Source organism: Canis lupus, chromosome 10 (genome assembly GCF_011100685.1).
Source record: "Canis lupus familiaris isolate Mischka breed German Shepherd chromosome 10, alternate assembly UU_Cfam_GSD_1.0, whole genome shotgun sequence".
In the NCBI taxonomy this organism is placed as follows: domain Eukaryota; kingdom Metazoa; phylum Chordata; class Mammalia; order Carnivora; family Canidae; genus Canis; species Canis lupus.
In genome coordinates, this window is record NC_049231.1 from 59384521 (window position 1) to 59402372 (window position 17852).

General features: G+C 37.0%; 1 long non-coding RNA gene across 1 annotated transcript in view; it reads right to left on the reverse strand.

Annotated features, from left to right (window-relative positions):
* Positions 1-499: 499 nt before the first annotated feature.
* Positions 500-17852, reverse strand: part of LOC111097853 — a 48252-nt gene continuing 30899 nt past the window's right edge. Inside the window, exon 2 of the long non-coding RNA XR_005366027.1 lies at positions 500-572. This is a non-coding gene — a long non-coding RNA (uncharacterized LOC111097853). The remainder of the gene's footprint in view (positions 573-17852) is intronic.

Consider the following 17852-nt stretch of genomic DNA (forward strand, 5'->3'; position numbering starts at 1 on the left):
ACAGTTTAACAAGTAGAGAATCCACATTTCTTCCAGGTGATAAACTCAACGCCTCAGTAAAGGAAATTTTCTATTAGAGAGACTTGAAAGCACCCAGAAGTTCTAGACAGGCACACCATCTTGTTTTTCAAAGTATGGAAGACCATAGATTTGTTCCAAAACACTATTACTCAACATGTTTTGGAAACCTCTTTGGGAACTGCCTTTAGGACTAGTTTCTAAGTTGCAAATAAAATCATCACTGTTCTTTTTTTTCCCTCTCTCTTAAATCCGAAGAATGTCACAAGGATTCAGCATCCATGTTACCTATATGACTTCACTCCAAATTAAATTCTGCTCTTGAGAACAAATTTTTACCATCACTACAGATAATTGAAAGAATGTATACCAAGTCCTGGATGGAATTTCCACAATCTTCTCAGGAAAATCAGTGACTATTAAAGTGAAATAAAAACTACTATTTGGGATGCATAGGATACCTGATGACATTATAAATACCTTTTTTTTTTTTTTTCCAGTCCAATCTTGACAGCCTTAGTGTGAAGAAATTTTGAGATCCAATCAGTGAGGAGCTGAAAGAGAAAGTGAGAGTGTGAGGAAGGGAACATAGGACAGGTGTTGAGGGAAGTACGTTCAGCCTACTGCACGAGGAATTTAACAAGTGGGTCCGGTGATCATTTTCTGTCCTTGTTTATTTCAAAAGGTGATTCCTGGGCTGGTATCGCTGCACGCTGTGATTTATGCCACAGAAATATTTTCTGTCAACGGAGGTATCTCATCTGGATGCAGTGTCCATTAATAGTCTTTTCGATCAAGGTAAAGACATCAGGTCTAAGCAAATATAGCAGCTCTCTAAAAAGGAGTACTTTCTCTACAGCTTTTGATTCCTATATGTATTTGCCCCTTGCCTATTTTTGTAAGCCATGGACTAGCAGCAATGCATCATCTCAGGGAAAGGCAGGGGTGGGAAATAAAAGTAGAGCTGCCAAGGCAAAATACTTAAATTGTGTGATTGCTTCTCCATTCTTAACATAATAACTGTTTACTTGGGGAGATTATACTTCATCACAATGTCTACTTTAGTCAAAGCAGTTTATGCAACAATTTCCTACATTTTCCCATATTTCTTGGGATATATCATTCCGTATTACTGAAATTGCATTCAGAAAAGCACAGTTTTGTGCAAACCATTTCACTAGTCAATTGCTATTATCAACCATTTGAGGTTTTACAATAATGTTTATCTTTTCCCTATCTTATACAATATATTCTAGCATTCTGTTTATATTAAAACATTTTAGAATATTTGAGCATAACCATGTATTGTGGGGTTCTGTTGTTGTTGCTGGGTCATTAGTGATAAACGTTCTTTTATTACCTACCCCCCTTAAAGTTTGAAATGTAAAACTAACTCAGTCATTTGAGAGTATTAAGTAGAAGATACCTCAATAGATTTGACACGGCTTAAAGCTTTTCCTTTAAAAATGCCTGCAGCTCCTGCATGAGTAACAAATGTATTTTTCTTTGTTCTATATAATAGAAATAACATGTAAAATTAAAATGAGCGCCTTCTCAAAAAAAAAAAAAGCTGAACACATATAAATCTGCTGTATACATTTCACTGTAACTTTAGCCTTTGAGCTTTTAACATTTTCCTTTCCTATTTGACTGAACATAATAAACAGTGAGAAAAATACAAGGCCATTAATTATCCCTAAACAAGGACATTTCCTAATGTTGTTATTTGAGTTGGTTCACCATTTCAAGAGAGAAGTTTGAACTTTGCTATAGAAATGGGCAATTATTTACATTTTTTTTACTCCTGCTGGTTTTTTCCTTCTTGAAGTCTGTTAACGGGGTTTTAGGCCATCCTCAGATGCAGAGCTGAGGTACTTGACAGGAAACAGAGACATGTGCTGTATTTTTTGTTGACTACAGAGAATTTTCTCTTTCTTGATTTGATTGATCTCAAAGGAAGACCTCTCTGTGAAATGAATGTATCAGCATGAATAGGCTACAATTTTATTCCATACTTTTTGTACTGTATTCAAAACACCAGGCTTAAAAGGAAAAAAAATGGCCCTTGAAACTTACTATGTCATACAAACAGCTACAAAGTAAAATGTACATCATACACAAAAGGAGTTTAATGTAAGCATAGGAACACACTATGGTTCAGAGTGTACGGTTCAGACTGAGCAAGGACAAAGTCAGATTGACAATCAAGTTGCAGTGTTAAGCTCTCCTAACTTTGCAACAAGTTAGGACATGAATAACCTTAAATGGGTTTGCATTCATCTTTGCAACTTCTAAGAACAGTAACTCCCTACAATCTATCACACTGAAAGTGCTATCTGTGTCTAATTCTCTGATATATTCCTAAAACATTAGGGGCACCATGTTCTCTATGTTATTTTGTATTTGTCAGGCAAAACATGTTCCATTAACTATTCTTTTAACAATGAAGCTAAGCTGATGACGTCCTAACTATGGAATTGTTCATAAAAGTGTGTAGGGTAATTTGGCCTGGCAGCTAGTTCACATGGAAAGGATTTTTGAGGAACAACTGGAAGTGTGAAGCATACTTCTGGAGGCCTAGCATTTCCACATTCAACTTGGCACAGAGGAAACAAAATGACACGATTGTGTCATTTCAAATAATGCTAAATAGGTTCAAGTCAGTTTTTAAAAATTCCCATATTCTAAAACAAGGATAAATTATAAACATTCTATATTTTGTATTCTAATGTAGGATTACTATGATCAATCACACTATTGTGACCAATCGTCTTTGGACATCGTATGGCCCCCCGTTTTCTGCCCTCTTGTTGCCCATTCCATTCTTCCAACCATTTCTTATGCACTACTCTAACACACTTAATGCACATCCTTTCTATTCACCTTCCATACTTTTATTGACACAAATTTGCATCCACAAACAACATATCATATAGCTTTGATAAATTGAAAGTAAAATAGTACTTTACATATCCTTATGCACTTTACTCTCATTGTTTAATGCTATGTTTTGCTTTGTTTTTAAAAGATTTTATTTATTTATTCATGAGAAACAGAGAAAGGGAGAGAAAGAGAGAGGCAGAGACACAGGCAGAGGGAGAAGCAGGCTCCATGCAGGGAGCCTGACGTGGGACTCGATCCCAGGTCTCCACGATCATGCCCTGGGCCAAAGGTGGCACTAAACCACTGAGCCACCCAGGCTGCCCTAATGCTATGTTTTTGAGATGTGTCTGTATTGGCAAACATCACACGACCTGTGAGTGAACTAACATGAGTTATTGGCTCACACAAATAATTGTGTAGGTTTAGGTGTGTGTTTGTGTGTGAATATGTGCCCCAACTGGAAAGATAACCAATTAGAGTCAAAAACTCAACCAGACCAGCTTTTGGTATTGAGAGATGATAACCAAAGGCTGATTAGTTCACCCAGAAACAATCAGTCTATTTAGGTCAAACAACTAGTTGATGGAATTCTTGTCTCAAATGAATAGTTGTTAAGACCTTTATGAAGGGTCTATAGCGTTGTTCTATCTTTGTTGCCTAGTAAAAGGTCCGTTAGAATAATGACATGATATTTAACTGGAAGTCATTAGTCTTCCTGGAATCCACTTGCCAAGCTCTTAGTATTTTTATTAATATTTATAACATTGATATTTCAAGGATAACATTTTAAATCAACAAAAGGACAGAGACCTTGACGCTGTTTTGTGTCCCACTAAGCAATGCAGGTGTCAGTGATTCAAGTTTCTAATTAGCATAATGCCAACGTGTCGTCTGTCCTATCCAGTGCATCTTTGCTTTTAGAAATCCCTCTTTCTGTAAGTTTACATTTGCCAATGCTAAGAGTTTCCTTAAAGTGAAAACGACAAATCATTTCTTTACATAAGAAGTGGGCACTTTACTTTTAAATATGAGTCCAAGAAAAAGATTCACGGAGCTTTCTTTTCTAAGTGTAGGTGACATTTAAATGACTCATAGTCAGATATTCTACAAATATAATGGGTATAAAGTAGTGAATAACTTTTTAATTAATTTAAACAAATAAGGGATCAATGATCAATTAGCACTAATTTCAGATTAATTATTTGGTGACTGGTATCCAAGAGATTGATTTGTTTAGTTGCTTGGTCATAAGTACCTGGAAGCCTTGCTTTCCTTGATAAAAATGCTAAAAACTTTAAGGTATTGAGACTTCAAGGAGTAGTAGAAGCATGCAAAGTCATTTAGGGAGGTTTTCAAATCACATATATTTCCTTCATTTACTTTGGAAGATATATTCTTTCCCATATGACAGGGGACAGGTTTATTTTTTAATGTCTTCAATATATAATACACCAAACTCTAAATCTAGATACCACATCCTAAATAAGAAATTCTTACAACTATTTTATTCATAAAGAAACGTAACTGGGAAGGAAAGTAACTTGTCCCAAGTCACAGAGGGAGGCTTTGAGGCAGTAAGGATCTCAGGACCTCGTGACTCCAAAGCATACTGGTTTTCCTTTGTAATGTTCAGTTCTCACATCTGAGGGAATGGTCCCATTTGCAATAAGCCAACTTTTAAAACACATCTGGAAAAAAATTAAAAAAATAAAACACATCTGGAGGGCAGCCCCGGTGGCATAGCGGTTTAGCACCACCTGCAGCCTAGGGCGTGATCCTGGAGACCCTGGATCCAGTCCCACGTCAGGCTCCCTGCATGGTGCCTGCTTCTCCCTCTGCCTGTGTCTCTGCCTCTCTCTCTCTCTCTCTCTCTCTCTCTCTCTCTCTGTGAATAAATAAATAAATAAATCTTAAAAAATAAAATAAAACACATCTGGACCTTAGAAATCAGGACTTGAGAGAAGGGAAAAAGTCGACCTTCAAATTACTCTCCAAAATTGGCCAGGTATCAAAATTACTTTGTTGAAAAAGGATATAGGGAAAGATAATCTTATTGATGAGATGGTGGGACTCTTCAAGCAGTGGCAACACATATAAATAGCTCATTTTACTGTTTGGTTCCTCACTTTTTGCTCATTTCAACTTAAGTAAAATATTGAATAAAAATATGGTTATTCTTATCTTGCTAGTGATTCAAACCTCTCCAGATAGAGATCTCTCTTTTTCTTGGATGCAGCAGAGGCGATTCCAATTATCAACTGTTGTTATCAAGGAAGAAAGATTCACCCTACGTATGTTAATATGTGTCTATGTTGGCTGTAATCTGTAAACATGACAACACATTATAGGTAACAGACAACACTTCTTTAAAAAAGAGGTCTCTTATGTAGATGGAAGAAAAGCACATAAAACTAGGTAACATTATGTGTGCATTGCAAAGGAAACTTTTTGATTTATGATAGTATGTCACACACTTGGGGATACATTAGGATAAAAGGGGATATCAAAAATCGAATTTCTTTTTCTTTATTACAGGTACAACTACAAGACAATATCACCAGATGGGATCATCAGAACCCATTTACAACTGCTATACTTTTTGAAAATAAGGCAATTGTCTCAGGTATGCATGCATTCATTACAGGCCTACTGTAACTAATAGGAGCTGATGATGGCTTTTCTGAAAAACTATAGAATGTCAAACGGGAGTTGCTTCTACTTTATGAATATATTAGGCTCAAAATTTGAAGGAAAAGATGCATAAAGCAATGCTTATTATCTATCCACTCAGTTACAAATGTTTAAGGTATTCATGAAACCTACTGTTTATCTATTTTTATAAATATACGGTGTTATTCAAAAAGTGACACCAAAGACATGCTGCCTGTGTATCTAGAATGTAAAAGTGGAAAAGTCAATTAAATGCCCATATGGTACTTTTTTGTTTGGGCTTTCAAAATGAACTAAACCACTTCTCCAACTTTGAATTTATTGTGGGAGCTTTTGGAAAAGAATAGTACCTGGTCAAATTTTGAGATTTTATTGAGATTTTATTGAGATTACTTTTATTGAGATTAAAAGTAAAACATACTCCATGCTCTAGATTTTGTATTACATTATATTATTTTAAAAATAACAACTGGAATTTAAAGAATGTGATACACTGTGTATGTATGTGTGTGTATGTGTTTGATATCAGTCTATTAGAAAACAATTTAGTAATTTTTTGTTTAAAATAAAAATATCAATATGCAACTGATAAATCACTAAGTTCTACCTCTGAAACTAGTAATACATTATATGTTAACTAAATAGAATTGATACAATTAAAAAAAAAACAGAGAACAACAAAGGTAGAAGCAGTGGCATGGTCTTTTAATTTCTTCAGATCCCCATATCAAAATGAGTAGAGGAACTAGATGGTAAAATCAAAAATCCCCAGACAACATACATAACAAAACTAGGTGAAAAGTTGTTCATAAAATGAAGCAGGTAGGGACACACTACCACAGCACAAAGGGCTCCTGGGTCATTACTAGCAAAGAAGAAAGCAGAAAGAAGCAACAGATATTTATTTAGTGAACCATGAAACAAGAGAATCCCAAAGGAGCCACCAGGTCTTCACTGGATGTTTGGTGTTCCAACTCGAGAACAGCAGCTCAAGTGGGAGGAGTTTACCCAATCCAATAACAGGTGGGGCCAGGGCCTGCCATTAAGGTGAGAACAGAACAGGCTAACTCCTATGAACGGGGACCCACTGTGAGGAGAATCTGCTGAGCAATACGTAGGCACTATGAACAAAAGAAATAACAATCTCAGATACAAGAGTGAGGGTTGGCGGCAGAATAGAGCCAAAAAATCTGAGTGAATGAGGAGACATATTGGTGAATCCTAAATTGAAACAACAAAAGAGGAAATGCATATTTCAAAGCCATCTTGAACCACACCTTCTTCTAAAGTCCAGTAAAATTAATCTCACACACAAAAAAACTGAGCAACAGGAAAAGGTCAAATTCTATCCAAAGTTATTATAAGATGAAAGAAAAAAAGGATCAAAATAACATTCCTACGAACATTGCTAGCATTCCAGAAAGACATGCCTACAGAATAGATCAAACTGCACCCTACTATTTCAAAACGAGCTAAAAGGCATTTTTAAATGATCAAAGATATCAAAGAATAACATAAATCATAACTAGAAAGACTCAGGATTTAGGAAACAGAACTCAGGAAATAATTAGAAATACAAGAAAATAACCAGAAATGAAGGCTGGAAAACAATACATGAATAAAGAAGCACAGAGATTAATCCTGTAAGAGCAAGGGAAGATAAAAGGAAGAACTTTTTAAAATTAAAATTTAAAAAGAAAAAAAAGGAGAAAAAGAGAAAGCAACAAAAACTTAGGACAGGCAAAGAAGAGAGACCATATGGTAAAATGAATTCCTGAAGAAAAAAAACACAGCTGTATTTCCAGAAAACATTCTTGAAATATAGAATTTTAAAACTCCACTCAAAACTAGATATTGAAAGAGCTAATATCTGAGATTATAAACTCAGAATAAGCAATATTAGTATAGCTTTTAGGAAAATTATTGGACTATCAATTAAAAAAAGATCATATTGTGTGCATATAGGCAAAAAGAGCAAATGTCTTTTAAATAGAGTAAAATTAAGGCAGCCCAGGTGGCTCAACAGTTTAGCACCACCTTCAGCCTAGGGCGTGATCCTGGAGACCCGGGATTGAGTTCCACGTCAGGCTCTCTACATGGAGCCTGCTTCTACCTCTGCCTGTGTCTCTGCCTTTCTCTCTCTCCTCTCTGTGTATTCTCATGAATAAATAAATAAAATCTAAATAAATAAATAAATGGATTAAAATTAAATTATTAGATTTATTGACAGGAACATGATTTTCAAGGAAAAACAAAAACTTGAGCCAAGTATTTTTTACCCAGCAAAAGACTTTCAAACATAAAGAACAAAGACAAAGGTGCAGAAAGGCAGAAAATACTATTTCCATGAGTTCCTTCTAAAAAATAAAGAGCAATCTTCAGACATGAAAATAACCAGAGAAACTCTGGCAGGACTGGTGGTAAGCATTATGCATGGCGTTCTAAGTGAAGGTTAAAGGGAGAAGATGATCTGTAATAGCCTTATGCTCTGAAATTTTAAAAATAGTGTAACTATATAAGATGGCTTATGGCAAGAACATGTGCAAGGAATTTTTTAAAAATAATTCCCCGTATGTATTACTGATGGTAGTAAAGTTACTGTTTTTTTGTGGGTTTTTTTTTATACTATTGCAGGCATAGTACGGTATATACTAATTCTATCATTCCTTATGTCCTTGAGAATCAGGCTTTTGAGTGTTGTAGAAAGGGAATACATATATATTATAGAAGAGGTTAAGTAAAAAAACTACAGGACTGTATTTGAAGCAGAAGTATTTGTATGGAACCATGAGTCACTGACACACATGCATGTACCCACGCACACATATTCTAGCTCTGCCCACCCGAAAGGCTTAGCAATAATGACCAAACAACTGAGACCAGTAATATTCTCTAGTGGATGCACATGGTGGTCTTGAAATACCGTTTTCCACTAAAGGTACCTAGAGCTTCTTGAAAGAATGGCAGTTCCCAGTCTATGGCAGAAAACAAATGAGATAAAACTGGAGCATGTGCCATTCTAGTCAGCAAGGGGGCTACTGAAATCTATTAAAGTTTTGTCAAAAGAACTCTGGAGTCAACTTGAAAAGGCTCCCAAAGCCCAAAGTGGGGACAATTTGAGCTCAGTCATGTCAATAATAACAACTGGATGAAATCCACACAATATGTTAAATCACAAGTTGCTACAGAATAAGTATTTTTAAAAGAAAAAAAATAAGATTACATGTTACACATGGAAAATGAGAATCTATTGCCTCTTCTTAAAAACTGATTTAAAAAATCAAGCAATGATGCTGCTTTTCCTATAGAAATGGAAGCATTTGGTTGCCAAATAGTATCTGAAAGTATCCATTTTTAAAAATATTCTGTGGGTGCCTGGGTGGCTTGAGTCACCCTCAAGAACGCCCCACTATTGACTTCGTGACCTCAGGGTCATGGGATCAAGCCCTGAGTCATACACCATGCTCAGGGAGTCTGCTTGTCTCTCTCTTCCTCTGCTCCCCTCGCCTACCCCACAAAAAAACAAAAATAAATAAAATCTTTAAAAAATAAAAGTATTCTGTCTAATAATGAAAAAAAATTATGGGATTAGAATCCCACTACATGGTGGGTATTTGTCCTTTCTAATGGCTGAGTAATATTCTATTGCATACGGAGTGTTATACTATATGTTGGCAAATTGAACTTCAATAAAAAAATAAAAAATAAAAATAAAAGAATCCCACATTTCCCAACTACCTAAGTTAATATATAAACTTAGGCATTGAACATGAACAGCTATTCAAATCACAGAAAGAGAAACATCTGGACACTCTGTCCGCTTAAAGACACCAACTAAAATCTGGCCAAAGGGAAGGTACCTGATTCTGATAAATCCTCTATATGTACCTAGCTGCTCAATCTTAGGAAATCCAGAAAATACAGGACCTTGTGGAACTGCCCTAACAGTACATAATGAGCAATATCCAGGCTTTCCAGCTCTGCATGGCAGAGACTTATGCTCTTCAGCAAGTACATGATAAAGAAAAGAAACGTATAGAAGGGGAAGTTGTAGATTAACAGAAATTCTTTGAATTATCAAATAAAAAACTGAATAAGACTATAGCTTTTAGGGACACACACACTTAGGGTATAAAACTAGAAGAAATTCAAGGAAGTTACTGCTATAAAAATCAGAAGAGTGATTACTTCAGGGAGAAAAAGGAAGTAAAGATTAACATAAGGGGATCCCTGGGTGGCTCAGTGGGTTTAGCGCCTGCCTTCGGCCCAGGGCGTGATCCTGAACACCTGGGATCAAGTCCCACATCGGGCTCCTCTGCCTGTGTCTCTGCCTCTCTCTCTTTCATGAATAAATAAATAAAATCTTAAAAAAAATATTAAAATAAGGCATATACAGCGAAGGTGGCTGAAAAAATTCTAGTTTTTGACCTGGGTGGTAGTTAAAAGGCTTTTATTTAAAATCACTCATTAAGCTACACATTTGTTTGGTGTGGCTTTCTGGATCTTTTATTTTATAATAAAAATTTAAATTAAAATAAAAATAGATTACTATTTAATCAATATTTTCTAACAACTTTAAAATAATTCACCTTGCTATAAAAAATAAAATTGTATGAAGTATACAATTACTTAAGATGTTTTTGTGAATTCTTAGTCATTTAAACAATTAGTCTACTACTTTATGATTTTATGGCTATCATACCACCAAGCTAGGAACAAATTCGATTTAGAAGAGCACTGACGAAACTACGTAACAGCTTCAAGAGATTTTTATCTACTGGAAGCTGATAATATAGGAGGTACAGCAACGTCTGAAGATTTCATTGTGGTAGGGCTGCCATCTTTTGATCCTCTGTACCAGAAACGAAGCTTCCACTTGCTCAGGCAGAGAGGAGGGCAGAAATGAATCATGCCAAAGAGGCTGATACTGTAGAAATCACTTCCAATCCTTCCGGTCACTTCACTGGGTAAAGTGTCACCATGAGCAGAAAGCCAATCCTCCATAATGATGATTTACAGTTGGAAAGTGGCTTTAGGACAGATTTACTATTGCCCTAGTCACACCACTCTGTTTCTATCACCAAAAGACATTTTTCCTGTAAAAAGCAATGTTAGGAAAGGACATACACATCAGAGCATGTTAATAACAGCCCCCCTTCATTTTCCCCTTCAAGTAAAGTGAGCAGTTAGAAAGGAAAGAGGAAAAACGCATAACTATGAGAGTGAATAAAATATTGAAGGCATCCAAACCTTGTACAGGAGAGAATAAACATTTCAGCAAATACTCAAGTCACTGGACATATTTATCATTTTGAAATCTCAAAGTATGGCAATACTTACAAGTTTGACACATCTTTAGGGAGTATACATAAATATGCATTTATTTTTGTTCTCAAGCACAATGATTCTACAAATAAACAAAAGCTCCCATATATCGGTCACTTATTATGTGACAGGCCATGTGCTAAGTGTTATATATAAATATTATCACTTAATTATCAAAAAAAAAAAAAGACTAGAACACTAGAGCTTGAGTTGACTAACTTTATCAAAGTTATACAGCTTATTTTCTTTACCCATGTACTGTACTCATACTAAGAGATGTTAAGATGTTACATTTCAGCTGTGGCCCAAAGACAATCCTCCAAAAAGGATTAGATCAAATGAAAACTTTTTATAGGAGGTGTTCAACATCTAGTTCTTAACAACCCTTCATATGTAGGTATGTGAATGATTCTCCTTGGACCACATAAGGCCTATAGGGGAGGACCCACATGGTTCTTCTTAAGGCCTATGCAAGACTACCTGGGGAGGGAAACTAGGGAGGCCAAAGTTATGCCTGGATTCCTAAGAGCAGAGGAAGGAGTCAGCTAACAAGCCAGAATAGAGATGTATTTGAGCTTTCAGGAGGAACCTAGGGAAAAATCCTCAGAAATAGGGGAATTTTCCAAAGAAGCCAAGAAATGCTCAAGAGAGAGACAGAGATGGAAGTAGGCTGCTAGCATCAGATCCCTGCAAGTTCAGGAATCAACATCAGTGTAGCAGGCTATTTCCTGACACCTTCTGTTTCCTCTCTTCCCAGGCACCAACCCCAAGTGGTCGGAAAGTACTTTGTCCTGCAAGCTGGTGGAAAGAGCATACAAGCCTCCAATGGGGGAAGAGAGAAAACACCAACTCCCTTACCCGACAGTAGACTTCCCACGTGCTACAGGGGAGGAGAGGAGTCTGGAATTTAAAAAAAAGTTTGGGCTCTGAATATTACCTGTTTTTGATGGTATTAATCAAGCTTATTACTGAACTGAGCCTGTGTTTTGTAATTTAACTTGACTATAAGACGTTTTATTATTTAAGAGTAAGGAGAAATGTTATGAGGCCTGCCAGGAACAGAGAAAGAAGAAGCCCCTGAGATGAATTTAAATGGAGAGAGGAAATTAATACAAAGTTGTTTTACGATTACTTCCCCTGAGTTTTGCTTGTTCAACACAGGAGCTACCTTGACGTGTGTGCTTCTGGCCGGGAATGAACTCCATGACTTGCCAGTGGAATGATTATTTTTGTCATCATATTATTGCCCCTATATGCCTCATATATAACCTCTCTTCTTATTCAGAGAAATTGCAGCTGACACTGTTATCATTCACATGCCAAAATGGTGTTTAAAGGAGGCTGACTTACAGTTCTTGTTTTCAGGGATATATTTTTACTGTGAAAGGCATAAGCCTTCTCTGAGGTACCTACAACATGTCATCCTCTCACAACTAGCTGCGACTAGCTTTTCTATTATTTGCATCACTTCCGTGGAATTTACTGGACTTTATTATAATTTTGATCACATATACATGTTTTGTCTTTCTCATGTGTAAGTGTTGTCTTGCCCAATTTAGGTTGTGTTTTCTTTGAGGACACATGCTTAAACATATACTTTTTCAAATTAATCCATAGCATCTGACAGAACTTTACTCCTAAGTGCTCAAGAAATATGTAATGTCTGGAAACGTTAGTTATAAGTTGGCAAACCATGTTTCATTTCGTGACCTCAAACACTTGTTTCCACTTCTATATAGCTTGATGCAGAACAAATCATTGTTTAGCTTTATGCTAAAGAAAGCTTTCAAATAAAGACCCACTTAGCTGTGTGCTTTGATTTAAAGCCTGTCATCAGGATATCAATAATCTTTCATGTGAAGCTTCTGGAATGTGGAAGAGAAGATGGCAGAAAAGGGCAGGAGAACAAAACTGAATCCCATGCTAGAAAATTACTGGTAAATAGTTTTTCCTTCAAAGGAGAGGAAGATGGTCATATGTGTATATTGCATGTAGATTTACAGACAGAAAAAAATCCTATTTGCACATTTATTTCACACACTTCTTTTTCATTTTATTCACTGTGCTTTGAGCTTCCTAGGCTAGTTTCTAACAGTTGTGCCCCTGACAGTGTTATGAGTGGTGGTTGTAGGCATTAGGCTTGCCTTTTTACAAAGATTTTGCCCCTGTTATCTCTGACATAACTGACTGACTGAGAAACAAAACCCTACAAATACCATTTATTCATTCTCTTTCATTCAATTGTTTATTCCATAAACGTACTTGAGCATATCTTAGGTTCCACGAACGTGCCTTTAAAGTTCCAGAACTGCATTCTTCACATAATGATAGCCATGATGAACACCACACTCACCAGATCACTGTCTCCATTTCCCTAAGAGACTGAGCATCAGGTGATTTGTTTGATTTGCACCTCCTCCCTCCACACGACTCCTGCTAACATACGGGTTTTCATTTTCTATTTGGCTCATCTTCTGCCCTAAATTCAACAACTATTTCAATTTAAAGAAACAGCGTAGCAAAACTATCTGCAAATCCAACTGCACTCCTTGGTGACTTGTTATTTTGATAAAAACATTTGAATCTTGTGCACTGACACAAGTCTGACATCGATGCTGGGAATGTAAGAATCTGGGGAACCATAACTATAGACGAGAAAGTAGAGTCAGGGTAGTGGGAATAATCATGCTTCATTTATGGCCACCTTAGGTAATGACTATCCAAGAAGTTGAAATTTGCAATTATTTTATTTTGCCTTTACCTCGTCACAGCTCGAGGTAAAAGAAAAAAAATACTGAAGAGACAAAAATCACCTCTATACAGTTATTTATAGTAAACAGTATGTATTAAATAACTACAATGTGAATAAATGAGTTCTTCAGGTAGATACGAGGAAACAATACAATGCTCCTTGAGTTTAATTGGGAGAGATTAAAATGTGAAGCCTCAAGTTCTGGAGAATAAATAGAAACAAGAAGAAAAGAAAAACCTAAATGTGTGGGACTCAAAAAGGTACTGTAAAAGCAAGCCTTGTTCTAGGAAGGAGAGAATTTGGGGCTGGTTCTTGAAAGGAGTGATGAATGCAGACCAAAGAAGGGGTGGTCAAGAGGCCACAGAGACAGGATAACACAAAGTGTGGGGCAACAGCAACAGCCTATTGATCAGCTTGGCTGTAGCAGAGTCAGGGTTAAGAACTGATGATGACAAATGGAATCAGAAAGTTACATGTAACTAGCAAAGTCCTGGATTGACACAAAGCATAATAGCCCCTTGAATGGGAAACACAACCCAGTGGTGGTAGAGTACACATCCCAGAAAAAAGATTTATTCTTGAATAAGGTTTTACCTATAAAAATAGCTATACAGATGCCTATTTTCTAGTTGGGGTAGCAATTAATTTGCAAGTACACCCCAATCTGTTTTTCCACAATTTCCCAATAGTGGATGTGAAGCCAAGAGGCAAAGATAAAGATGCCTCAGCTTTTTAGAAGTAGTGAGAGAGCTGGATTCCTTATAAAAAGAAATAATTTTTATCTCACGCCATATTAACAGCTCATCTTTTTTAAGTAGCCACATCGACTTTGCATAAAAAGAGAGCATAAAGAACTGGTACAACAATTACAAATACAAATTATCTTACCCCTAGTTTTATTTTTTTATATTTTATTATTTTATTTTATTTTATTTTATTTTATTTTATTTATTTTATTTTATTTATTTTTACCCCTAGTATTATTTTAGAGATGAACCAAGTTTCTCTTGCCCTCATACCCACAGTCTAAAAACATCTCACAGCTTGTGGGCACAGTTTGTCATATCACAGGTATTTATTCTCACTGTGAAGAAAATCAGAAAATAACTACTGATTTAATCAGACAGCAACATTAGATTAGCATCTACACATTCTCAGCTGAGTTTACAGTTCAGATATTTTCAGCCAGTTACTGACTTCTTAGAGGTCAGTACTTATGACTTTTACTGCCATTATAAAATAGGAAAAAACAAGCCAAAAAATAATTAATTTCTATGTAGTTGAGCTATATAACCCCTTTCTCCCAGTGATGTTTACCATCTTGATGTTTTCCTAAAAGTTAATGATGGATATCCCATTAGGCTTATTTAATACAACTGCTTTAGCATTATAAAACTTATTATTAGAAGCAAAAAAATGTACTAATAGAACAATGTTCAGCTATGAGTAAGCTTTTGCTTATGCTGTAAAAATATAAGATATAAACTGGGCCAGATTGAACTAGGTGGTAGGAAGGGTCCAAGTTGGATACAAAACACTATGGTGACAGATAAATTCTTTCAGAATTTCACTACATTGTTAAAAAAAAAAAAAAAACCCACTCATTAGAATCTTACTTGGCTATATCTTGCTATTTTGTTCCAATATGGAACAGACATGATTTTAAAACAAACTCTAAAGACAAAATTACTTTTCTACAAATGATTGTTTCTTCAGCAGTATTAAAGAAGTAGATCTTCTGACATATGGAATGATCTGGACCAATTAACTTTCTCTTTGTATTATCATAGATAGTGTTTGCTTGTTTCTTTTTCTATATGAACTTTTGAAAATCCTTGCCAAAATTAAAAAAAAAAAAACTGTCCAAATTTTTATTGGGCCGGCAATAAACTTAAAAATTAACTACAATTGACATATTAATGGTGTTCAATCTTTTCACCCAACAGCATGGACTGTCTTTCCAGTTGTTCCATCTTCTGTTTTAGGTTGGGCTCCCCAAGAAACAGACCCTGAAAAATTTACTGTGCCTGGAACAACATCTGTGATGAAAGACAAAGGCAGGATTAGGCTGTGGGAGCATCTGAACTATGACACAGCTAAGGACAGGTACTTTCACCAAACACTCAGGAAGCTTTGGAGCTGGAAGAGCTTTTAGAGCTCCCAGATTGAAACAGGCCTCTGAGGCCTGCATGGACCAGCTGGGACATACAAGCTTCCCCTAAAGAGGGCTGTAACTTGGTGAGTCAACTCCCTTGGCTAAAGAGAATGTTCAGCTGTGATTGGTCACCAGCCAGCACTCCTAGTAGTGGGGAGAATTAGTGCCTAATTCATCTCAGAGGCATCTTGTAGGTGAAACATATCAACTACTACTGATCATGCTCAAACTACCAAGATCCACTTGCTTTATATAGTAAGTGTACCCCTATTGTAGGAGTGCTGACAACACTGACTCCATCTTTGGCCCTCCACCTTGTGCTCCCCTCTGGCAAACAGGTGGCATCACTTTAGATTACTAGTAAAGAGCCTCTGGCACACATATGGAGCCACTTTGGATAACAACTCTGTGAGCTAACCACCATGCCCCTAGCTCCGTGAAGCTGAGGATTAAGGTCCGGATGGAGTCGAGGATAGTGGTAAACCACCTGGATCTGTCGACCTGATTCCTCCCATCAGTAACTTACCCTGAATAAAACTCTGTAAACAGAGTGCCTTGATTTTTGGTATTAGAGCACCTTCTGAGCCTGGAGGATACATTACTAACCCTCCTCTACCTTCCAACGCCCATCTAGGGGCATCTCCTCCAGAATTCTGATAGGAAAACTTAACAAGAGAAAGGTGAGTAGGACCATCAGTAGCCCTTCCTGTTAGTTACTCTTGGGGTACAACTGATACTCATTTTCCCCCTCCTCTTCTAAGATTCTCAATTTCCCTCAACTTCAGCTAGCACTTATAGGTGACTTGTGATGGAATGATCCAGACCATCAACCCCGAGGAGGGACCTGAGCCCCTGGTCTTCATGATTTCTTCAGCCTATAGCTGCTTTTTTTCTCATTCACCATAAATATTGAGCAGGGGAATATCAAGAGACATCCAGTGATCACCAAGATGACAAATATTCTTCCCTCTCCCTGTTGTGTAGTATAAGCCCCTACCTCCTCCTAATTATCAGGAACTTTTTTTTCCCTTTCTTTTCCTTGCCTGCTGGAAGGAAGCATAAGGAATCCTGGCATACAGAATCTGGAAGTAACCACATGGCAGTCAAAAACTTAGGTTTAACAGGATTATTGTTTTTTCCCTAATAGAAATGCTTCCCCCTTTTAGAACCAAGACCTCAGACCAAGCTTAGAGTTGTAGGAACAAGAAGCACAGATTCCTCCAGCGGGTTCCTGGGAATGATAGTAAGCAGATTGTGCTTCCTGTGTCTCCTATCCACCGGGGATGCAGGACCATATAAAAGCTATTGATTTATGCCTTGCATCTTGGAGAACAGCACTTCATCCTCATGGGAGTATCATCTCCAGGCTGCTGACACAGCTCATTTAGGCTGCTGACTCCTAGGTGGTGTATTGTATGGCCAGTCCCCATTCTTGAATATCCTCTGCTATTAAGTGCCCCCCCCGCCCCGGCCTAGCCAAAACATGATCCTGGATGCAGCATTTCCAATGTGCAATGAATTGCTACTGAGACCATCTAGCCTTATGATTTACTACATCTGAGAGAACTAGGCTCATGATGAGCAATTCTGGCTGCATGGCTACCTAATCTCCCAGAGACAGGCACTCCATCTTTATCAGGGACCAGTAATATGCCAGGAGCTATGAGTGATATACAGGTATCTGTTACAGATGGTATGACTTTACTTCAAAACCACAGGTATCTATGTCATGACCATCCTCTTGGTATTTTCCAAAGTTCTACATAGCAACTTTTCTCACCACAGATACCCCTAATATGGGTCATGTGGCCCAGAGGGCAGGGATAATTGCATTAGAGAATGGACCTTTTAAAGCCCTTTCCTGCTGTAAGCCACACATAGCTGGCAGCCTTCCATGACATTTGGTAGATGGGTGTCCTACCAAAGTGTGGAATGAGCTGCTTCTGTAGCCCAAAGTAGTTTACCAGCAGTTGTTCCTTGTTAGTGATGGGATCTGAAAAATGTAAAAATTTGTACTTTACTTTGGAGAATATGTCCTAGCATGCCTCA